The sequence below is a fragment of the Musca domestica genome, unplaced genomic scaffold (assembly GCF_030504385.1).
Source record: "Musca domestica strain aabys unplaced genomic scaffold, Musca_domestica.polishedcontigs.V.1.1 30, whole genome shotgun sequence".
NCBI lineage: Eukaryota > Metazoa > Arthropoda > Insecta > Diptera > Muscidae > Musca > Musca domestica.
Window position 1 is genome coordinate 7,323,875 of NW_026712300.1, and position 25,948 is coordinate 7,349,822.

Sequence of the window (25,948 nt, forward strand, 5' to 3'; positions counted from 1 at the left end):
TTATTTTGATTTTTCTTTATTTTCAATTTGCCGTCGGCAAAACAATATTTGCAAACTAGACGGAGGGGGCGGGGTAAGCGACGCGTTGTAAGACGGCCACAAAGAATATCAACGACGAGATTGTTGTTGTTTTTACACAATTTGTTTCGATATTTTTTTCTTTCTTCAAGAATATTATTTATTTACATTCACCGGCACTTTTTTTACTGTACGTACCTGGTTGTTTTTGATGGAAACACGATGATGATGTTAAGGAGATGATGTGGTGGACTGTATAGATGGTGATGATGATGTTATGATTTGCAATTAGAAGAAAAAAGAAGAAAACGATTACTTCGTTTGCCAACAGCCCGTTCGTAATCCGGTACGAATAGTCCAATAGCTCAAACTAATAAATAAATAAAAACACAATAGGGGTGTTTTAGTTTTAAAGAATAATGGCAGTGTATTAATAATGGCAAAGGTCGTGTATATTAATAATAATATTAAATAATAATGGACAGATTACCTGATTTGCACAATAGCGGGGGAGCGCGTCTTCGTATCGAGAGATAGAAGAGACGAGTGTAAAACCAAGGATCAAAACATGATGTAAGATGGAGGCTTTGGCGCCATTCGCCACTCGTTGAAATCTGTTTACATTTACGTTGACACATCTAAACGAGGTTAATCATTTACAAATTAATTATGCGTTAACCCATTGTTAACTTTACAAAACAATAATTACCAATCTAAATTAAACAATAACTGTTGTATACTTCGGACAGTTATTTCCTTCAATTTGTTTAATTAGCTTCATGTCCAGGTGCACATCCTTATTATCTACATTTGTATACCCTCCACCATAGTATAGAGAGTATATTAAGTTTGTCATTCCGTTTATGACACCTCGAAATAAACATTTTAGACCCTACAAAGTATATATATTCTTGATCAGCATAAAATTCTATGTTGATTTAGTAATGTCCGTACGTCTGTGGAAATCACTCTAGCTTCCGAACGAAATGAAGTAAGTTGATAAAAATTTACTTAAATGTGTATTATGTCTGCAGGTATTAAAAATGGACCATGTAGGTCCACGTTTTTGTATAGATCCCTTATAACGGTACTTCCCGATATTCCATATTTTAGCCTTAGAATGGTGGAGGGTATAAGAACTTCATTCCTCATAATATTACTCCAATTCGTGTAAGAGAAACAACATTTTGTAATGCCACTCGATGCTCCTGAATAGCGTGTATGAACAATTTCGTAACCATTTAATTCATACCGCATTTCACAAAATAATTATACCAGAGAGTTAAAGTGTAAACGAGCTCTCAGGTCTTCATCCGATGATGTTATAATGCCTCAATGTAGATGTAACTCCCATTTGACACAACTGTAGTGTAATCGACTTTTATCGGTACGCGCAAACAAAATATCACATGATACATCGGCTGTTGAACCATATATGACATCAGCTGTTATTTAGCACTTGTTTCATTGTTTACATTTAAGTATAATAGTTTATAAGATAATAGAAAATAAGTAAAATCCCGTTATTCATGTATGTCCTACGTAAATTTTTGTAATAAAACTTAATCAAGTTTTATCTGCCGATCTGTTGGCACAAATAAACTATAAATCTCTTATTTGAGTACTCTAAAGTGCTCTAAAAGGAGACTCTGCTTTGGCACTATTAAGTGCTAGCAAAAACAGAAAAATCTACTAGTGGCCAGTGGCGTTTTTAAGCGTCGGCTAAAAACAGTAGACAGATTTTCCCACAAAGTGTCCCTCATCACATGGCGATCCTGCGAAATTCCGATATATTTCCTCTGGAAGCTGAGATTCCAGCCTTACCTCAACCTGGTCCATCACGTCTGTCCATACGTGACTACTTAGCTAGGCAGCAAAGAAGAAAAGTGGCTACTTTAACTCGGATTCCAATTACCGAAAAGCTGAAATACAGAAGAGGTGGCAAAATAGTGAAATTGCGGCGAAAATTAGCCGATTTAAAGTCTCGCATCAATGCGGATCCTCCACTACCATGGAACACAGCATCCGAGCTATGGATTCTCGTAGACAAAATAGAGGCACAAATGCCTAAAAAGAATAAAATTAACATTGATAAATAAAACACAATCACTAAAATTTGGGAATATTTTTTTATTCGAAAAGAAGATAACACATAATATATTAAAAACAATTATTATTCGGCAAAATATCAAAAAAAGAATATTAAACTAAACCTAAGATGAACAAAAAAGTACGTTTGCGGTGGTCTCAGTCGTTGATTAGACTTCAACGAATGTAGACATGCGTGGGGGGTGCACGCATTGTTGCTCCGTTAACATTAAGAAAACAAATTATAGATAGCTTTTGTAGAAAAATATAAATATATGAAGTTTATATTTAATGTTTTTTGATAATTTTGCTAACATAAAATTAAAATTCTCGCTACAAAACGTCCAAAACAAGAAGGGAGATATTTTTTACGTGCTTTTTGGTTTCTCTCACACACACAAGCGCAATGTTCATTTTGTGCATCATAGAACTAAACATTTTGTTGAAACAAAAAATTGAAGGTACAAAACAAAAAGAAGAATATAAATAAAATTAAGAAATGAATTATCATGTTTTTATAATGACTACTCGAATGTTAAATACCTAATAAACAAAATAACCAGTAACCACATACAGAGTTGATCAAATGAAGCAGATTTAACGATGGCAATGCTGTATAAGTTTAAAGGGGGTTCACACTAATGTATATATTTGAAGACATATGCTGAACAAATCGTCAATAATTATAAAGTATATATTTTAATAAATGGAAGAATATATTGAACATGTATACGAATTATATACATTAAAAACAAATCTAAAGAAAAGTATTATTGAAATCTTCTCGCGAAAATACATCATCGAGAAATTAGATAGAATATAATTTATTAGAAATAGAATATATGAAATAAATGATACTGAAGAATTAATACAATCAAAAGAACGAATTGTACTACTTGTAAAGAAGTTGAAGAAATTTTAAACGCATTGAAAACTCAAAAAGGTAGGTATTAAAGAAAGTTTACTAAATATGGCACAGTTCGATATTTCAGTTGTAGGCAAAAACCTACAGGTATTCAAGGGTACATACAAATATTTAGATGATTTTTTGTCACAAACTGAACTATTACACGACTTAGTGATAGAAGAAGAAAGAGACATATTTATTAAGCATGTTTACAATAAACGAACGACATATTTAGAACTAAAGAAAATTTTAATTGAATAATATCCAAACCCTAGAACTTTACAGCAAGTCTTAACAGAATTAGGAACGACAAATCAAGGGAATACGACAATAAGTGAATTTAGAGAACAAATATCAGAGCTTGTAGATCAATTAAGCGCTTTTGAAATAAACAGCTTAACAAAGCCGTCACAAACGGAAGATGCTATGTATACGGTTAGCGACAATATGGCGTTAAATACGAATGCAAAGGAATGAATCCAGCATATCAAACTATACTGCTATCCAATCCACCAAACGAGGCAGTTCAAAGATGCCTGAGTGCAGAAAAGAGTTTTGGAAACGATAACAAAACCCTATATGCTATAAAGAAAAGAAATTACAATGATAGATACAGAAGAAGTGAAGATACTGATAACAGATACAACGATGAACGTGAAAACTAAAATAATTACAACAATAAGTCAAGGGAACGATACAACGAACATAGATGTAATTGTTGTGAAAATAATAGAAACAGCAGCCGTATTAAACACTCCAACTATTATAATAATAGGAATTACAGAAACAATAATAACAAGATTGGTTACAACAGTGAAAATCTATCTTATAACAATGGAAAACAAAACGATAGAAACAAGCCACAGTACAATCAATATAACAACAGATCTATCTGTGCTGACATTGAGGACATATCACACAAGCTCTACATCGTAGAAAAAAAATTCCCAATGCCAAGTGATGGCATAATAGGACGTGATATATTAACAAAATTTTTATGCAAAGTTGGCTTTCAAACGTACACCATCAACTTCTTAATAAGCAGCATCGAAATTACGCTTCCCTTACAAACTAACGATGAACGTTCGAACTAATAATAATAATTTCGGTTCACGTAAACATCGATGAAGACCGCATAATATTGAACAAAGAAGTCTCAAGTGGTATGTTCATAGAAGATTGTATAATACCAGGAAACGGTATGAAACATTTTATTAAATACAACAAACTACTCGGTAGTACTCAAAGAATTAGATTTTGAGCTACATAATTTAAATGATTATTGTTGTTGTTATAAAGTTGCTAACAACTGTTAACAAGTACACAGTCGAGTTTCAACGCTGCTAACAAACTTGGGCATTGGTACATTTGAACCAGAAGCAAAAGATTCCATTACCTCTATAATAGAAGACTTCCACGATATATTTCACTTACCGGGAGATAAACTAACAGTCAACAACTTTTACTCACAACATATAATAGTTAATGATAACACACCAATATATATTAAAAACTATAGACGAGCAGAAGCATAAGTGAATGAAGTGAACAATCAAGTGATAGAGTTGTATAAAGATGACATAATACATACATTGCTAGTGGTACCAAAAAAGTCAAAAGATGATAAAAACAAGTGGCGCCTTGTTGCAGACTTTCGAAAATTAAACAGTAAGATAATAAACGACAAATTCCCACTAACCAGATTAGAAAATGTTCCAGACAGGCTGGGCAGAGCGAAATATTTCTCCACGCTAGATGTGAAAAGCCCGTTTCATCAAATTAATCTCGACAATGAATCTCGCCACTTACAGCGTTTCCACAGGAAAATGTCCTATCAATTTAAGAGACTATCGTTCGGCCTAAACATTTCATCAAACAGTTTCCAACGCATGCTAACAATAGCGTTAAGCGGTCTGTATCCTGCTGTCGTCTTATGTGTTGACGACATAATAGCATTCGAATCCTGAAACACCACAATGACAATTTGATAAAAGTATTTAATACAATTTAAAATTAAATGCAAACAAATGCAACTTTCTCAAACCAGAAGTGGTTCAGATAATTCATTGGGGAATTAATTAATTGGGGAATTAATTTCTTTCGACCGTACCTCTAGGAAATTTTCTGTAGTAACAGATCACCGTCCTTTGGTATCCATCATCTAAAATGACTCGCATAATATATAAAAAGCGCAAAATGAATACAAATGCTGATGCACTTTCGGATAGCGCTAAACATCGAAACACTGAAGGAATGATTCCAATTAGAACAGATGAAAAGCGAATACTTGCAATAACAAGAGCCATAACTAAAAATTCAAATAAAACCACAAACAACCAACAACAAAACGAGAAAATGAACACAAAATCAAAGATTAATAATATCCTTGTTTGGGATTGCACATCTATTAGTGATATGAAGTGCATGTAAAAACTGAAGTTTATACCGGAGAAGAATACTGAAGAAACCAGAAGAAATATCAGATGATAGCGTTATAGTCAAATGCAGCAATGATCCATCAAAGATAAAGCTGACTTTAGAGAAGTTGGTATCAAAAGTGCGTAATTCGAGATCGGACTAGTTAGAACTAAGTAAAAATGATAACATATTCAAAAATATAGATGAATATATTCAAAATTCAAAAATTAAGATGATATTTACAAATATACAAAAAGAACAAAAACAACAAATAAAAATCTTAATCTACTGTGAACCAGTAAGGATCTATAATCAACAAACGCAAACGGAAATAATTGAAGAATTTCACAATTCAATACATGGCGGACACCTTGGTGTGAGAAAAACAACTTTCAAATTAAAACAAAGATTTATATGGAAAAATATAAATAAAATGGTCAAAAAATACATTCTAAATTGTCCTCAATGCAAACTCAATAAACAAACAAAACATACTAGGGAAAAGCTTATTTTGACTAACACACCAGAAACTAGTTTTGAAACTGTATCCTTAGACACTGTGGGGCCCCTAAGAATAGCAGACAAGTATCGTTATATCCTAACTATTCAATGTGACTTAACTAAATACATAGAAGCTTGCCCTTAGTTTGGATTCGCCTACCACACAACACCACATGTTGAAACAGGTTACTCACCATATGGACTAGTACTTGGTAAGCTTCCTTACCGATCAAATGTGGAAGTAAAAAACTAGAAATCGGAGATCAAGTTCTTCTCAAAGATATGAATCGAAGAATGAATCAACCTCCCTATCAGGGTCCGTATACAATTATTAAACGAAATGGCGTTAATTCTTCAATATCGAGAGATGGTAAATTAAAAGAATATCACAACAATATGCTAAAGAAATGGAATATAGTATGAATATATAAACACCCATAATTTTTATTGCATAAAGATTATTCATTTAAAGGGTGAGGCTGTATCGATAACAGTCGATTACACTGACTGTTATCGATACGCGCACCTAGAAATCCCAAAATATCACATGATGCATCAGCTGTTGAACCATATATTACATCAGCTGTTATTTAGCATTTGTTTTATTGTTTACATTTAAGGATAATAGTTTACAAGATAATAGAAAATAAGTAAAATTCCGTTATTCATGTATATATGTAGGACATTTTTGTAATAAAAAATTATCAAGTTTTATCTGCCGATCTGTCGGCACAAAGTAAACTATAAATATTTTATTTGAGCACTCTAAAAGGAAACTCTGCTCTGGCACTGTTAAGTGCCATCAAAAACACTAGTGGCCAGTGGTTTTTTTAAGCTCCGGCTAAAAACAGTGGGCAGATTTTTCCACAAAGTGTCTCTCATCACACAACATATAAATCTCGATTTTGCATTGTAATTCTTATTTCATCATCATTCTTAAAAGATCGAATATAGAGTAAATAGCTATGATAATCTTTTTTGATTTCCAGATATTTTCCTAAGTATAGTTTAATCGATTTAATTTTTTTTTATCAGTCAGTGCAGTAAACTCTGTCACTCCATTTGCAACCCTTTGAAATACTCATATCAGAAACGACAAAGTATTCATATTCTTAATCAGCATAAAATTCACAGTTGATTAAGAGTCTGTCGGTTGCAATAACGCTATCTTTGAAACGCATGCTAAAATGTTGCACATATGTGTATTTGCTAAAAGGTAGGTCAAGTTCGAATTGTTTTAAATTGTCTTATTTAGTTTGTAATATACGGAAAATGGTCTAAGCAGGTCCATGCCTTCGAATAGCCCACACCTTATGGTATCTACCTTTATTTGCTATTTTGATAATATTAGAGTCACTATTCACCAGAATTGTTTCAAAGTTATTGATATTAGCTACATTATACACCGTAATCTTTTCAAATTTCGTAACACGTCTTCCACGCGCGAGCTGCATTTGTCGACGTAATTTTTTGGAATTTTTTAAGTTATTTTCAAACGTCGAAGGGTATTAAAACTCTGCCCGGCCGAACTTAGCTGCTATTTTAGTGTTTTTATTTTCTTTATTATAGATACTAATTTTAATATAGATCTCAAATATAACCGCAGGATAGTTTCTTCACCATGGAAATATAAAAGACGTCGTCATTGATCAGTAATTCAAATTGTTAGAGTACTTATTTCCTTCACATTCACAGGAAAGTAAATTAAATTACTTGGTATATGGAGGAAATGCCCATCCAAGGTTATATGAGGAATATATACCCACCATCCGTCGTCGCTAAATCGACATAGAATTTTATGCTGATCAAGAAAATATATACTTTGTGGGGTCTAAAATGTATATTTCGAGGTGTTACAAACGGAATGATAAACTTGATATACCCTACATACTATAGTGCAGGGTATAACAAACAAGCCAAGAAATATAAAAAAAGCAAAAGCTGATAGCCTCAATGTAGATGTAACTCTCAGCCAGATCACGAATAGACCATTCCGATTTAGTTTTACCTAGCCAACTAGGGCCGTTCAACCACAGGGGGGAGGCGGACAATTCTATCGGAGACAATCCTTGACTTCCTAAATCAGAGGGGTTATCTTCTGATTTAACATGGTACCACTTGTAATTGCCAACATTTTCTTGGATTCGACACACCCTATTGGCTACAAAGGTTGTCTCTTCAACCAGGCAAGAACTATAGTCGAAGGTGTCCAACAATAAATTTGATTAAATTCCAGATCTATTTCCCGCACAATAGTTTCCAATAGGTCTGATGCTAAAACTGCTCCACAAAGTTCCAAGCGAGGAAGCGAAATTGATTTCAAAGGGGCGACTTTCGTTTTGCACGATAGCAAATTAACGAAGATTTTTCCATCGACACGTGTATATACTACCCCCGCGTATACCTTTTCCGAGGCATCGGAAAAGACATGAAGCTCAGCAGAAAATCCTGGAACATATTGAACCCATCTAGGTATCCTAATCGAGTTAACATGCGGATATGTTTCGACAAAACTTCTCCATTCAGCCTCAGTAGCTGCCAGAAGTTGATCATCCCAACCAATGTTTTCCAGCCAAATCTTCTGCATGATCATTTTCGCCTTAACAATCACAGGGGCCAACCAACCGACAGGGTCAAACAATTTCGCGATTGCCGAAACAACTTCCCTTTTAGTGAAGTGTTTATTCACAATTGGACTCACTTCGAATAAGAAACAACTAAACGCGCATTTCACCTTATACCCAGGGGTTTAGAACTACTAGCTTCTACGAACGATAAAAGCTGAGCATCTACCAAATGCTCAGGGGGGAAGCGATCCAAATCGCTCTATTATTCGCTGTCCATTTTCGCAGCTCGAACTTTGCCGACGATAGTGCCCTAATCAACTGGTCCCTAGCTGCCAATGCAGTCTCGGTGTCGTGAGCTCCTGCCAAAACGTCATCAACGTACATACATTTTCGCAATATATGCGCCGCGATGGGAAACTCTGACTCAGTATCATCGGCCAGTTGAAGAAGCGTTCTAATCGCTAAATATGGTGCACAACTTACACCGAACGTCACTGTCTGTAGTTCGTAGTCTAGGACCTGTTTTGTTGTTGAATTTCGATACAAAATTCTCTGAAGAGGCGAATGCTTTGAATCTACACGAACTTGCCTATACATTTGAGTAATGTCTGAGTTAAACACGAATTTGAAGGTACGCCAACGGAGGATCAAAAGAACTAAATCTTGTTGTAACGTTGGACCTACGTGCAATATGTCGTTAAGACTCTGCCCATTCGAAGTTTTATTTGAGGCATTAACACTACTCTAAGTTTCGTGGTCTGTTTTGCTAGGTTTAATACGGGGTGATGTGGTAGATAACACGAAAGGACATCCACTGAAGTATTTGCGGGTACCGGCCTCATGTGGTCAAGTTCCAAATATTCCGATAATACCTGGTCGTAAACTAGTTTTAATTTAGGATTTTTCAATAGAGAACTCTCATTCCGATAATATTGTTTGAGGACGTTCGCTCGAGATTCTCCCAAATACTCGATTGCGCTAATCTCAGATTTAAGTGGCAGCGTAACGATATACCTACCCTCTGAGTCCCTACGAGTAGTCCGGGCGTAATTCTCCTCACAAAAACGGTCCGATGGAGATAATATTTTGCGTTTAGGAGGCTCTTCGATTTCCCAAAATCGCAAAAGGGTCTGTTGGATTTTGTCTTCCTCTGCTACCTCAACAGTAGTGGCAAATGTTCGAACATGTGTGGCTGGGATAGGACCCGTAACAAGCCAACCAAATACAGTATTTTGAGCAAGCAATGCTCCAGACAAAATGGGACGACAACCACCTAACAGCAGATCGACGGGACGAGATTTAAAAAGATTAACATCTACCAAGCGAAGATCGGGAATTTGTAACCTTAAGTCGGAATTAACCACAAACGAGGGAAGATTTCCAGAAATGGCACGCAAAACTAAAACGTTGGTTTCCAATTTCAGAGAAGGATCGAAAGGACTGCTAATTTGTAAACGAAAGCTTTATTAGCCGTGGCCGAGTGTGAACAACTAACTCCTGAAATTACAGCATTCGTAGAACGCGCAGGGAGCTTCAAACTTGAACTCTGCTATTATGTGACCGCTTAGACTGATCTGTAGCACGCATATCATGGAGGCACATGAGCATATGCGCTCAGTGAGAAAGGCATCCAAGTCCTTCCAGGACGAAAGAGAAGATTTATCCTTAACACTCTGCTCCCAAAGAGTCTGAGTAATTTTTGGCAATTTTCCGTATTGACATCATACACGGACATCGAAGACAGGCATCCATTGATACCACGTTGGATCGACTTTAATCCCGAACTAGTCTCACTATAGAGGACCGGAATATCAAACAAACATTTCAATTGGTTATGAACCAGAAGCCGAGGGTTATCATAAGTTTCAACTAGCGCCTTCCACGCGAGCTCGAAACTACGATTAATTAAGGGGAACTTCGATACAATCTCGCGAGCTTCGCCAGAAGTCTTTCTAACCAGATGACAAAGTTTTTCAACGTCGGTAAGACGACCATTAACAATACATATAGCCGTAAGCAAATCCCTAAATGTTGGCCATGAGTGAAAATCACCTTCAAATATGTCCGTATCGCACGGCTGTAGGGCAAGGTTATGGACACAATCCAAATGAGAAACTTCCACTGTAGTCCTAAAACTGGAACTATTATTTCTCACAATAGAGGAAAGCGGAGTTTGTATCTGCGAATGATTTTCGCGGGAAACATGAGTCGAAGTACTCAAATTGTTTCCCGTGGCTTGCGAGTTTTGTCTGCGCGACTTAGCTGAAGTCTCGCCCGGCGTTTCTATCAACGAAGCAACCGAACCACAAAGACTACCATTAATAGAGGAAGTAGGATATTTTTTGAATTGCCCTAGCTTTCTATTCATTGCGGACTGGCAGTCGACATAGATTTGAAATGACGAATTGTATTTCTGATCAACCGCATCGATAACTTCTTTCGTCGTCTCCACTGACGACATCATATAGTCACAGCACTTTTCAAATTTGTCCTGTGCTTGCGTCCAAAGTTTTTCTAATGCACTAAGATGAGACTGTAGCGCATGAATATCGAGCTGGTCATCACGCATCGTATTGAAACGAGCATTAAACTGGATCACCGCATCCGAAGTTCTAGTGAACATATCAATTGGGGTGAATGACATTGTGAATAAATTTCCCGAAATCTGTTCTACAAAAAGCAAGAAGGGAACGACTAAAGCACTATTTGCTTAGATAATTTATACAAAATCCACGAATTACTGATTCTTCTTCGCACAATATACGAAGAAACCACAAAAGTTTATACAAAAACTCCAAAAGTTTCACAGAGTCAACCGAGTTTTTCAAAAGTTCAAAAAAAAAAATACCGAAAAGCTTCCGAAAATCTAACAAAACCGCACTATGGGGCCAAAGAAATCGAAAATTTTGGAGAAATAAATGCCTTGAACCTCTCAGACAATAGTGAAATATCAAAAAACCGGTCTAAAATCACCAAAATTGTAATCTCCGAAGAGATATTCAGCAACCAAATGCGAAGATACGATGAAAAATATGTGAAAATGTTCAAAAAATTTTCAAATATATATTCAAAAGATTTGTTAAATTGTGTAAGTTTCCAAAAAAAAAAAAGTATTTTCGCGCACAAACAATTCAAAATATTCAAATTTTTATTATTTTCTACCGAAAATATTGAGATTTTATTATTTTTATTTCCACCGTTTACCTACTATTTAGGCAATCGAACTACCAAATGTAGCGTATTCTCAAAAAATAAATTTAAAAAAAATAAAAATTTTAATCAAAATCTCCAAAAGTAATTAAAATTTTGAAATTCCACACGAAAAAAATCAATTTTAACACTTGTTATTTAATAAAGTCGTATTGACCGATCGTAGGGTGTACGCGTTATTAATTTTTCCAAAAACGTCGATTTCTAACACCCAATTATCGTTCAATAATAATCAAAAATAAAATTGGAAAATTCTTAATATTTTATGTTGGTACCGTTTATCGAGGTTCACCTGTAAAATATGTTAAGTTGCGGTTATCGAAGGTCACCTGTAACACAACAGACAATACCAAACGTATGTACGTATATGTGTGTCAAACGGCTGACCGACTAAGCAACGATATTAACCGTATGATTTTTATGGCTATACCAATTACAACAAACCCAATGCAATTGAAGTAAGTGTATTTTTTGGGGGTGATTTGTGCAAAATATTTTAAATATTTACACAATTTGTTTCGATATTTTTTTCTTTCTTCAAGAATATTATTTATTTACATTCACCGGCACTTTTTTCACTGTACGTACCTGGTTGTTTTTGATGGAAACACGATGATGATGTTAAGGAGATGATGTGGTGGACTGTATAGATGGTGATGATGATGTTATGATTTGCAATTAGAAGAAAAAAGAAGAAAACGATTACTTCGTTTGCCAACAGCTCGTTCGTAATCCGGTACGAATAGACCAATAGCTCAAACTAATAAATAAATAAAAACACAATAGGGGAGTTTTAGTTTTAAAGAATAACGGCAGTGTATTAATAATGGCAAAGGCCTGTATATTAATAATAATAATAAATAATAATGGACAGATTACCTGATTTGCACAATAGCGTGGGAGCGCGTCTTCGTATCGAGAGATAGAAGAGACGAGTGTAAAACCAACGATCAAAACATGAAGGAAGGTGGAGGCTTTGGCGCCATTCGCCACTCGTTGAAATCTGTTTACATTTACGTTGACAGATCTAAACGAGGTTAATCATTTACAAATTAATTATGCGTTAACCCATTGTTAACTTTACAAAACAATAATTACCAATCTAAATTAAACAATAACTGTTGTATACTTCGGACAGTTATTTCCTTCAATTTGTTTAATTAGCTTCATGTCCAGGTGCACATCCTTATTATCTACATTTGTATACCCTCCACCATAGTATGGAGAGTATATTAAGTTTGTCATTCCGTTTATAACACATCGAAATAAACATTTTAGACCCTACAAAGTATATATATTCTTGATCAGCATAAAATTCTATGTTGATTCAGCAATGTCCGTACGTCTGTGGAAATCACTCTAGCTTCCGAATGAAATGAAGTAAGTTGATAAAAATTTACTTAAATGTGTATTATGTCTGCAGGTATTAAAAATGGACCATGTAGGTCCACGTTTTTGTATAGATCCCTTATAACGGTACTTCCCGATATTCCATATTTTAGCCTTAGAATGGTGAAGGGTATAAGAACTTCATTCCTCATAATATTACTCTCAATTCGTGTAAGAGAAACAACATTTTGTAGTGCCACTCGATGCTCCTGAATAGCGTGTATGAACAATTTCGTAACCATTTAATTCATACCGCATTTCACAAAATAATTATACCAGAGAGTTAACGTGTAAACGAGCTCTCAGGTCTTCAACCGATGATGTTATAATGCCTCAATGTAGATGTAACTCTCATTTGACACAACTGTAGTGTAATCGACTTTTATCGGTAAGCGCAAACAAAATATCACATGATACATCGGCTGTTGAACCATATATTACATCAGCTGTTATTTAGCATTTGTTTCATTGTTTACATTTAAGTATAATAGTTTATAAGATAATAGAAAATAAGTAAAATCCCGTTATTCATGTATGTCCTACGTAAATTTTTGTAATAAAACTTAATCAAGTTTTATCTGCCGATCTGTTGGCACAAATAAACTATAAATCTTTTATTTGAGTACTCTAAAGTGCTCTAAAAGGAGACTCTGCTTTGGTACTATTAAGTGCCAGCAAAAACAGAAAAATCTACTAGTGGCCAGTGGCGTTTTTAAGCGTCGGCTAAAAACAGTAGGCAGATTTCCCACAAAGTGTCCCTCATCACATGGCGATCCTGCGAAATTCCGATATATTTCCTCTGGAAGCTGAGATTCCAGCCTTACCTCAACCTGGTCCATCACGTCTGTCCATACGTGACTACTTAGCTAGGCAGCAAAGAAGAAAAGTGGCTACTTTAACTCGGATTCCAATTACCGAAAAGCTGAAATACAGAAGAGGTGGCAAAATAGTGAAATTGCGGCGAAAATTAGCCGATTTAAAGTCTCGCATCAACGCGGATCCTCCACTACCATGGAACACAGCATCCGAGCTATGGATTCTCGTAGACAAAATAGAGGCACAAATGCCTAAAAAGAATAAAATTAACAATGATAAATAAAACACAATCACTAAAATTTGGGAATATTTTTTTATTCGAAAAGAAGATAACACATAATATATTAAAAACAATTATTATTCGGCAAAATATCAAAAAAAGAATATTAAACTAAACCTAAGATGAAAAAAAAGTACGTTTGCGGTGGTCTCAGTCGTTGATTAGACTTCAACGAATGTAGACATGCGTGGGGGGTGCACGCATTGTTGCTCCGTTAACATTAAGAAAACAAATTATAGATAGCTTTTGTAGAAAAGTATAAATATATGGAGTTTATATTTAATGTTTTTTGATAATTTTGCTAACATAAAATTAAAATTCTTGCTACAAAACGTCCAAAACAAGAAGGGAGATATTTTTTACGTGCTTTTTGGTTTCTCTCACACACCCAAGCGCAATGTTCATTTTGTGCATCATAGAACTAAACATTTTGTTGAAACAAAAAATGGAAGGTACAAAACAAGAAGAAGAATATAAATAAAATTAAGAAATGAATTATCATGTTTTTATAATGACTACTCGAATGTTAAATACCTAATAAACAAAATAACCAGTAACCACATACAGAGTTGATCAAATGAAGCAGATTTAATGATGGCAATGCTGTATAAGTTTAAAGGGGGTTCACACTAATGTATGTATTTGAAGACATATGCTGAACAAATCGTCAATAATTATAAAGTATATATTTTAATAAATGGAAGAATATATTGAACATGTATACGAATTATATACATTAAAAACAAATCTAAAGAAAAGTAATAATGAAATCTTCTCGCGAAAATCGAGAAATAAGATAGAATATAATTTATTAGAAATAGAATATATGAAATCAATGATACTGAAGAATTAATACAATCAAAACAACGAATTGTACTACTTTGTAAAGAAGTTGAAGAAATTTTAAACGCATTGAAAACTCAAAAAGGTAGGTATTAAAGAAAGTTTACTAAATATGGCACAGTTCGATATTTCAGTTGTAGGCAAACTGAACTATTACACGACTTAGTGATAGAAGAAGAAAGAGACCTATTTATTAAGCATGTTTACAATAAACGAACGACATATGTAGAACTAAAGAAAATTCTAATTGAATAATATCCAAACCCTAGAACTTTACAGCAAGTCTTAACAGAATTAGGAACGACAAATCAAGGGAATACGACAATAAGTGAATTTAGAGAACAAATATCAGAGCTTGTAGATCAATTAAGCGCTTTTGAAATAAACAGCTTAACAAAGCCGTCACAAACGGAAGATGCTATTTATACGGTTAGCGACAATATGGCGTTAAATTCGAATGCAAAGGAATGAATCCAGCATATCAAACTATACTGTTATCCAATCCACCAACCAATATAAACGAGGCAGTTCATAGATGCCTGAGTGCAGAAAAGAGTTTTGGAAACGATAACAAAACCGTATATGCTATAAAGAAAAGAAATTACAATGATAGATACAGAAGCAGTACTTATAACAGATACAACGATGAACGTGAAAACTAAAATAATTACAACAATAAGTCAAGGGAACGATACAATGAACATAGATGTAATTGTTGTGAAAATCCAACAAAAAAACACTCCAACTATTATAATAATAGGAATTACAGAAACAATAATAACAAGATTGGTTACAACAGTGAAAATCTATTTTATAACAATGGAAAACAAAACGATAGAAACACGCCACAGTACAATCAATATAACAACAGATCTATCTGTGTTGTCATTGCGGACATATCACACAAGCTCTACATCGTAGAAAAAAATTTCCAAATGCCAAGTGATGGCATATATATATATATGATATATTAACAAAATTTTTATGCAAAGTTGACTTTCAAACGTACACCATCAACTTCTTAATAAGCAGCATCGAAATTACGCTTCCCTTACAAACTAACGATGAACGTTCGAACTAATAATAATAATTTCGGTTCACGTAAACATCGATGAAGACCGCATAATATTGAACAAAGAAGTCTCAAGTGGTGTGTTCATAGAAGATTGTATAATACCAGGAAACGGTATGAAACATTTTATTAAATACAACAAACTACTCGGTAGTACTCAAAGAATTAGATTTTGAGCTACATAATTTAAATGATTATTGTTGTTGTTATAAAGTTGCTAACAACTGTTAACAAGTAAACAGTCGAGTTTCAACGCTGCTAACAAACTTGGGCATTGGTACATTTGAACCAGAAGCAAAAGATTCCATTACCTCTATAATAGAAGACTTCCACGATATATTTCACTTACCGGGAGATAAACTAACAGTCAACAACTTTTACTCACAACATATAATAGTTAATGATAACACACCAATATATATTAAAAACTATAGACGAGCAGAAGCATAAGTGAATGAAGTGAACAATCAAGTGATAGAGTTGTATAAAGATGACATAATACATACATTGCTAGTGGTACCAAAAAAGTCAAAAGATGATAAAAACAAGTGGCGCCTTGTTGCAGACTTTCGAAAATTAAACAGTAAGATAATAAACGACAAATTCCCACTAACCAGACTAGAAAATGTTCCAGACAGGCTGGGCAGAGCGAAATATTTCTCCACGCTAGATGTGAAAAGCCCGTTTCATCAAATTAATCTCGACAATGAATCTCGCCACTTACAGCGTTTCCACAGGAAAATGTCCTATCAATTTAAGAGCCTATCGTTCGGCCTAAACATTTCATCAAAAAGTTTCCAACGCATGCTAACAATAGCGTTAAGCGGTCTGTATCCTGCTGTCGTCTTATGTGTTGACGACATAATAGCATTCGAATCCTGGAACACTACAATGACAACTTGATAAAAGTATTTAATACAATTTAAAATTAAATGCAAACAAATGCAGCTTTCTCAAACCAGAAGTGGTTCAGATAATTCATTGGGGAATTAATTAATTGGGGAATTAATTTCTTTCGACCGTACCTCTAGGAAATTTTCTGTAGTAACAGATCACCGTCTTTTGGTATCCATCATCTAAAATGACTCGCATACGAATGGATCTTTCTGATTATGACTTCGATATAATAAATAAAAAGCGCAAAATGAATACAAATGCTGATGCACTTTCGGATAGCGCTAAACATCGAAACACTGAAGGAATGATTCCAATTAGAACAGATGAAAAGCGAATACTTGCAATAACAAGAGCCATAACTAAAAATTCAAATAAAACAACAAACAACCAACAACAAAACGAGAAAATGAACACAAAATCAAAGATTAATAATATCCTTGTTTGGGATTGCACATCTATTAGTGATATGAAGTGCATGAAAAAACTGAAGTTTATACCGGAGAAGAATACTGAAGAAACCAGAAGAAATGTCAGATAGCGTTATAGTCAAATGCAGCAATGATCCATCAAAGATAAAGCTGACTTTAGAGAAGTCTTTGGGTTCGTAATTCGAGATCGGACTAGTTAGAACTAAGTAAAAATGATAACATATTCAAAAATATAGATGAATATATTCAAAATTCAAAAATTAAGATGATATTTACAAATATACAAAAAGAATAAAAACAACAAATAAAAATCTTAATCTACTGTGAACCAGTAAAGATCTATAATCAACAAACGCAAACGGAAATAATTGAAGAATTTCACAATTCAATACATGGCGGACACCTTGGTGTGAGAAAAACAACTTTCAAATTAAAACAAAGATTTATATGGAAAAATATGAATAAAATGGTCAAAAAATACATTCTAAATTGTCCTCAATGCAAACTCAATAAACAAACAAAACATACTAGGGAAAAGCTTATTTTGACTAACACACCAGAAACTAGTTTTGAAACTGTATCCTTAGACACTGTGGGGCCCCTAAGAATAGCAGACAAGTATCGTTATATCCTAACTATTCAATGTGACTTAACTAAATATATAGAAGCTTGCCCAATGGAGACAAAGGACGCAAAGACTGTTGCTACAACATTAGTTAATAAATTCATTCTCGTAAATGGTACCTTCAAATTTTTAAAATCAGACAAAGGTACTGATTTTACCAAACAATTGTTATCAGAAATATGTAAACTATTCGAGATTAGATAAACTTTTAATACTCCTTACCACCATGAATCTTTGGGTTCAATGGAAAGAAATCACAGAGTGCTTAATGAATTTCTTCTTAATTATTTTAAGACAACGAGTGGCACACTTGAATACCTTAGTTTGCATTCGCCTACCACACAACACCACATGTTGAAACAGGTTACTCACTATATGGACTAGTATTTGGTAAGCTTCCTTACCGATCAAATGTGGAAGTAAAAAACTAGAAATCGGAGATCAAGTTCTTCTCAAAGATATGAATCGAAGAAAGAATCAACCTCCCTATCAGGGTCCGTATACAATTATTAAACGAAATGGCGTTAATTCTTCAATATCGATAGATGGTAAATTAAAAGAATATCACAACAATATGCTAAAGAAATGGAATATAGTATGAATATATAAACACCCATAATTTTTATTGCCTAAAAATTATTCTTTTAAAGGGTGAGGGTGTATCGATAACAGTCGATTACACTGACTGTTATCGATACGCGCACCTAGATCCCAAAATCCCAAAATATCACATGATACATCAGCTGTTGAACCATATATTACATCAGCTGTTATTTAGCATTTGTTTTATTGTTTACATTTAAGGATAATAGTTTATAACATAATAGAAAATAAGTAAAATTCCGTTATTCATGTATATATGTAGGACATTTTTGTAATAAAAAATTATCAAGTTTTATCTGCCGATCTGTCGGCACAAAGTAAACTATAAATATTTTATTTGAGCACTCTAAAAGGAAACTCTGCTCTGGCACTGTTAAGTGCCATCAAAAACACTAGTGGCCAGTGGTTTTTTTAAGCTCCGGCTAAAAACAGTGGGCAGATTTTTCCACAAAGTGTCTCTCATCACACAACATATAAATCTCGATTTTGCATTGTAATTCTTATTTCATCATCATTCTTAAAAGATCGAATATAGAGTAAATAGCTATGATAATCTTTTTTGATTTCCAGATATTTTCCTAAGTATAGTTTAATCGATTTAATTTTTTTTTATCAGTCAGTGCAGTAAACTCTGTCACTCCATTTGCAACCCTTTGAAATACTCATATCAGAAACGACAAAGTATTCATATTCTTAATCAGCATAAAGTTCACAGTTGATTAATAGTCTGTCGGTTGCAATAACGCTATCTTTGAAACGCATGCTAAAATGTTGCACATATGTGTATTTGCTAAAAGAAAGGTCAAGTTCGAATTGTTTTAAATTGTCTTATTTAAAGTTTGTAATATACGGAAAATGGTCTAAGCAGGTCCATGCCTTCGAATAGCCCACACCTTATGGTATCTACCTTTATTTGCTATTTTGATAATATTAGAGTCACTATTCACCAGAATTGTTTCAAAGTTATTGATATTAGCTACATTATACACCGTAATCTTTTCAAATTTCGTAACACGTCTTCAACGCGCGAGCTGCATTTGTCGACGTAATTTGTTGGACATTTTTTAAGTTATTTTCAAACGTCGAAGGGTATTAAAACTCTGCCCGGCCGAACTTAGCTGCTATTTTAGTGTTTTTATTTTCTTTATTATAGATACTAATTTTAATATAGATCTCAAATATAACCGCAGGATAGTTTCTTCACCATGGAAATATAAAAGACGTCGTCATTGATCAGTAATTCAAATTGTTAGAGTACTTATTTCCTTCACATTCACAGGAAAGTAAATTAAATTACTTGGTATATGGAGGAAATGCCCATCCAAGGTTATATGAGGAATATATACCCACCATCCGTCGTCGCTAAATCGACATAGAATTTTATGCTGATCAAGAAAATATATACTTTGTGTGATCTAAAATGTATATTTCGAGGTGTTACAAACGTAATGACAAACTTAATATAAATTCTGTTAACATCTTAAAAATACCGATTGTATATGTCATATTATGGTGTATACGACGACATGGACCTACATAGGTAAATTTGTCATAAGCCATTACAATATTCAAATGCGAAACTTTATAAATTCGTTGAATAAAGCAGTTTAAATCATCAAAATACCGAGTATCGGCAGCTACCGTTATGTGGGGGCTATACGAAGGCGTGGACCTGCACAGAAAATTGTCTGTCTTGGGCTGTAATATCCATTACGAACTTCAAATGCCAAATTTGAAACAATTCCGGCGAAAAATGTCGCTAAATTAATTAAAATACCGAATATCGGAAGGTACCGTTATATGGGGCTATACCATGACGTGAACCTGCACAGACAATTTTCTATCTTAGGCTATAGTATCCACTATGAACTTCAAATGCTTAATTTGAAACAATTCCGGTGAAAAATGTGGCAGAAATCATTAAAATAGCGAATATTGGGAGGTACCATTATATGGCGGATATACGAAGACGAGAACCTTCACGGACAATGTTATGTTTTAGGCTGTAGCATCCATTACAAACTTCAAATACCAATTTTTAAAATTTTCCGGTGAAAAATGTCGCTAAAATTATTAAAATACAGAATATCGGGAGGTATCGTTATATGGGGGCTATACGAAGACGTGGACCTGCACAGACAATTTTCTGTCATAGGCTTTGAAAGAATTCCGGTTAATAATGTCGCTAAAATCAACAAAGATCCGAATATCGGGAGGTACTCTTATATGGGGGCTACACCAAAACGTGAACCTACTTGGCCCATATTCAATTCCAAAAGTCCTGCAGACATAATATACATTTGAGTAAAATGTTATCAATCTACTTCAATCCGTCTACCTCACAGACAGACGGACATCGCTAAAACGTCATAGAATTTTATGTTGATGAAGAATATATATACTTTGTGGCGTCTAAAATGTATATTTCGAAGTGTTACAAACGGAATGATAAACTTGATATACCCTACATACTTTAGTGCAGGGTATAACAAACAAGCCAAGAAATATAAAGAAAGCAAAAGCTGATAGAAATAAAGTGGAAAACGAGTCCAAAACAACAAAAACTCTAAGAAGGGGAGCTTCAGAAACAAGACAATAGAACAGCGTCAGGAGACATTGGGCTCGAAAATCCTGGGACATTGAATATACCCGAGTATTATATGATAGCAACGGAGAAACAGTTTGGGGCGTTCCAGGAGAAGATGCAGCAGGAGCAAATGCTGATATCAATTGAGGAAGAAAAGAAGCAGATGTTCCTATTGTAACAACCCAGCAAAAATAAAAATTAAGACACGGAACAAGAAGAAAGGCAGCAGAAAGATGACCTGTCCAAATAACCGAGAGACATAATGCTGCTAATCTAAAACAGACTCTCTGCTTAGAAGTAAATATTGTGAAATTGTTCCCGCCGGCAAGTCCTCGTTTTGAGGAACGCAAAAAAGATGATGAAGATTCTCAGGTCGAAAAACATAATTATATTGGAGAAAAGGACAAAGAAATAAATGCGCTACGCAAAGCAGGTCCATCATTTCCAAAGAAAACGGAAAAGAATGCATCGAAGAAGTAGGAAAATTCGAAGAAATTTCTCTGGTTATGAAAGGGCATTATCAGAGAGAAACTAATAGCAAATCATCAGTGGCCGTGAAAACAGAACACGACAAACCGAAGCTTACAATAAAGCCATTGCCAATCCTTTCCTACAGTGATTATGACAGTCTGCAACGATGGACAATAAATTCGGCAGCATGGACAATGAAGCCGGCAGATAAAGGTGTCGGTACCGGCAAGAAAGACTGGGAGTTGAGTCGTTTTTAGGAAGCGGTTACATAACAAGATATTTATATTATTCACATAGTATATACCTACATGTTTATATATAGATTATATTTCATATTGTTATACTTAAATATTTCATGCCAATCAATTTTTTAATTTTATAAAAATACAGACAAATACAAAATACTATGTACATACTTTTGAGTGCGGTTGAGCCGCTAGGAAATCACAACCACAGATATCGATGCGCTCGGTAGATTTACAAGACCACTTGAATGAAATGACTAGCAGCCCATTCCATATTAGAATATATAAGAATAATTGTATGGCTGCGATTAGTTTAAGTTAGATAAGTTTCTGTAGTACTTAGGGAAAATATTTTTAAATAAAAACAATCGGCCGGGCCGATCTTTGAGTACCCTCCACCATTTACAACGAATTTGAAAATTTTCGAAAAAGAAAACATTCGCGAAAAATTTTGTTACCATTTTAAAAATACCGAATACAGCCGTTATATTAGGGCCTGTGCGACGTGCACCTAAATAGGCATTGGTTGGCACAAGCCATTACTATATTCAAATTCGACACTTGAAATAAACGGCAAATAATGTAGCCAAAATCATCACAATACGACATCTCAAACAATTTCGGTGTGTATTCTACCTAAAATCGTCGTAATAGCGAATATAAGGAGGTACTGATATATGGGGCCTATACGAAGACCTGGACCTGCATAGGCAATTTTCTGTCACTGGCTGTAGTATCCATTTCGAACTTTAAATGACAAATATGAAACGATTCCGGTGAATAATGTAGCTAAAATCATCAAAATACCGAATATAGGGAGGTACCATTATATGAGGGCTATACGAAGTCGTGGACTTGCACAGACAATTTTCTGTCTCAGGCTGTACTATCCATTTCGAACTTCAAATGCCAAATATGAAACATTTCCGGTGAATAATGTCGCTGAGCTCATCAAAATACCGAATACCGGAAGGTACCGTTTTATGGGGGCTATACGAAGACGTGGACCTGCATAGACAAATCTCTGCCTTAGGCTGTGGTATCCATTTCGAACTTCAAACACCAAATTTGAAAGAATTCCGGTGAATAGTGTCGATAAAATCACCAAATACCGAATATAGGGAGGTACCGTTATATGGGGGCTATATGAAAACGTGGACCTCCATGGACCATTTACAAACTTAACCCGTCTAATGGCCAAATAAACATGTGTGCAAAATTTTAGCCTTCTATCTCAATTCGTTCGAAAGATAGCGTGATTACAACAGACAGACGGACAGATTGACATCGCTAAATCGTCTTGGAATTTTACGCTGATCAAGAACATATATACTTTGTTGGGTCTAAGATCATTATTTCGATTAGTTGCAAATGAAATGACAAAATGAATATGCCCTCCATAGTATGGTAACTAGAATTGAATCTACACCAAAACGAAGCGGTTGTATACTTTTCTGATATTTTTACATTGCTCCAGTCGGGCCGAATACAGAATAGGATTGAAAATCGGAGACGCAGGTTGGTTTTGTTCTCATTATAAAATACATTGATCCTCCGAAGAGGATCCAGAATAGAATTGACGACCGAAGATTGAGGTTGGATTCAATTTCCTTTTTAAAAAAATACACTGGTTGAGTCTGGAATCTTCGCTATACAGCCAGATTAGTTGAAAAAATCGAGAAATCGTACGAAAATATGTTCATTGAGTTATATAAGAAATAAAATTGATGTAGAAAATATATCACTTAATAGAGGTAATAAAATTTGAGTCGCATTATCATTCTTGAAAATAAAGTTGGCTTTATAAAATTTAAAATAGATACACTTGAAACTCAAAAATATTCATACAACTCTGCATATCAAATTTTGCAAGATTCACGTCGGAAGGATTGCGAGATTGACATGCTTCGAAGCCTTATACATTTTTTAAGTAGATTTTGGCGGTAAAAAGCCTTTTGTGCGATACAAATAAATATATAGAAAAATTTAGAACAATACATCTTCCTGGTCGCTTCATAATTTTAAAAAGGTATATAATTTTCTCGTACCTGTTTAACACGAATTTTCAAAATGTGTCTCCGCAAACTTGCTTTTTATCCAAAGTTCAGAGATGTAGCTTTATCATTATCTTGCCAAAAAGAGATATCTTCATATAATATTTCAAGATCGTAACGGGTAGGTGTGAATGATCTGTCAATCAGTCAGTAAGCTCCTTAATTTATAGACCTACAGCCTGTTTAACGATATTGAAAGAAAATTTGTGCGAACGAAAGCTATTCACTCACTTTCGTATCAGAATGCGTTACATTAACATTTGTTCTTTCTTTTGCATAACCTTACGTGACGCAGTGTTGCTAAATATACCTTTTGAGAATTAATCGCGAATTGAAGCAAAAAAGCGCCATAATGACTGATTTAAACGAGAAAAGCAATAAAAAAATACAACCATACGTAAGCTGGCTCTGCCTAAACTGAGAGTTCGTTTGTAAAAAAAAAACCAATTGTAAATAAACAAACAAAATAATATTCCCAGTGATTGTGTTCGAAATATTTGTGTTTTTAAAACAATAAAAAATGAATATTTCTGTAGTCCTATACTTTATGGATGAAGTGAAGAGCTTCAAAGTGTACCACGGAGGCATTCAAGAGATCCTTCGAATTTGTTTGAAGTACCTAACAACAGTAAAAAAATGTATTCTCCTAGGTTTGTGGCCAATTTTTGTGTGCCAAAGGAAGTTTTTCGGGCTCTTTTAAAAGATGAATGGGTTCCCGGTTGCAAAACAACCCAAAACACGCCCCGATTTAAAACTTTGCACATTCTTGCGGTTTTTTGCGGCAGACAGTTAGCAACAGCATTCAGAAAACAAAGCCCTGATTTCAACTGCGAAGTCTACAGTATGCAGAACCATTTGAGAATTTTGAGAACCACATTTCCGGCCAATGGATAAAAGAAAATTTGTAAATATGAAAAATTAACAGATTTTTTATTAAAATAAAAATGTATAAGATATATATAAATATATGATGTGGATGGAAAATCTTGTTTTGATGTGCATTTGAATGGGGGAGATTTTACACGGTTTGATGTTCCATGTGTTGACGTTGGTTGGTTGGACATTAGTTTATTACATTAGTGCTTTTGTTGGGTCTGTGTTTGTGCTGACAGTGTCTGTTCTGTTGCTGTTTCTGTTTAGAGACCCCATCTCTACACACAATTTTTTCCAGTGCTCATCAAATGATTGCCTGCCGCTTCCAAAAATTGGCACTCCTCTGGTGAACTCAATATTTTCCTCCATATATTCGACTAGTGCCCACAGCTGTGCAGTTGATTATTTTTTCATGCTGGAATTGAGCAAATAAAAACAAGTACAAAAGCTGAATACCCTCCACCATTTGGTACAATTTTGGATATTTAAAAAAAATTAAAATCCATTAAAAATTCTTTTTAAATCTTAAAAATACCGAATGTAGCCGTATATAAGGGTCTATACGACGACGTGGACCTGCATAAGCAACTTTTGTCATGAGTCTGCACAGACAATTTTCTGGCATAGGCTGTAGTATTCATTACGAACTTCAAATACTAAATTTAAAATAGCTCTCGTAAATAATGTCGCTACAATCATAAAAATACCGAATATCGGGAGGTACTGTTATATGGGGGCCACACCAAAACGTGAACCTACATGGCCCATGTTCAATTCCAAAAGTCCTGCAGACATAATATACATTTGAGTAAAATTTTATCAATCTACTTCAATCCGTCTACTTCACAGACGGACGGGCATCGCTAAATCGACATAGAATTTTATGCTTATGAAGAATATACACTGGTGGCCAAAACTAAAGCAACTGAAATTACAAGAAGAATGAATGCCCTGTAACTTTTTCAAAAATTAAGAAAATGAGAAAGTTTTTCTTGTTTAAATTAGGTACTTTATTCACTTTTTAAAAACCTAAAACATAAAACCAAAATTCATTTT